Below are 761 nucleotides of genomic sequence, written 5' to 3' on the forward strand. Positions count from 1 at the left end.
GAAAGAAAGAATTACTATATATGATGTATTCAGAACAGTCTTAGCACATAAAAAATACTAAAGAAATAAAGAATATTAGTTTCTGGGACTCCAGAAATTTCAAGAAAAGCACGTGTAGCTTTAATGTGAAATTGCCCCACCTTTTTTCTTTGTTCTTTCCTTTTCTTTTTCTTTTTTTGAGACAAGGTCTTCCCCTGTTGCTTATTCTCATCTGGAATTTGCTAAATAGCCCAGGTTAGACATCGATGGTCAATCCTGCTTTAGCCTTCTGAGTGCTTTTGCAGGAACAAACCTCCTCCAGTTTTATTTTATTTTGTTTATGTTGAGGTCTGCCCCTCCCGTTGAAGCATAGCTGTAGCCACTTTGTTCCATGCCTGACATAAGATGTTTTCTGACCTACAGATTCACACAGTAACATAAGCGAAACCGCACATAAAATAAACAAAATAAACGAGTAAGAAATAGCATGATTTCTCTCCCCGGCCCCCCCCCCAGAGGGTTTCCTGGTGTAGCCATGGCTGTCCTGGAACTCTTTATGTAAACCAGGCTGCTGCCCTCAAACCCAGAGATCAGCCTGACTCTGCCGTCCAATTGCTGGGATCAATGGTGTGTACCACCATCAGCCAGCACAGATCTGGTTTAACAGCAGGTGGGTGTCACTTGGCATACATCCCGCATAACTTTTTTCCTTTTTTCTTTCTTTTTTCCTTTCTTTCTTTTTTCTTTTTCTTTTTCTTTCTTTCTTTCTTTCTTTTTTTTTT

The 761-nt window shown here is 39.7% G+C and overlaps 1 protein-coding gene across 1 annotated transcript in view; it reads right to left on the reverse strand.

Annotated features, from left to right (window-relative positions):
• Positions 1-761, reverse strand: part of Lax1 (lymphocyte transmembrane adaptor 1) — an 11,960-nt gene that overhangs the window by 2,202 nt on the left and 8,997 nt on the right.

The sequence above is a fragment of the Mastomys coucha genome, unplaced genomic scaffold (assembly GCF_008632895.1).
Source record: "Mastomys coucha isolate ucsf_1 unplaced genomic scaffold, UCSF_Mcou_1 pScaffold1, whole genome shotgun sequence".
In the NCBI taxonomy this organism is placed as follows: Eukaryota; Metazoa; Chordata; class Mammalia; order Rodentia; family Muridae; genus Mastomys; species Mastomys coucha.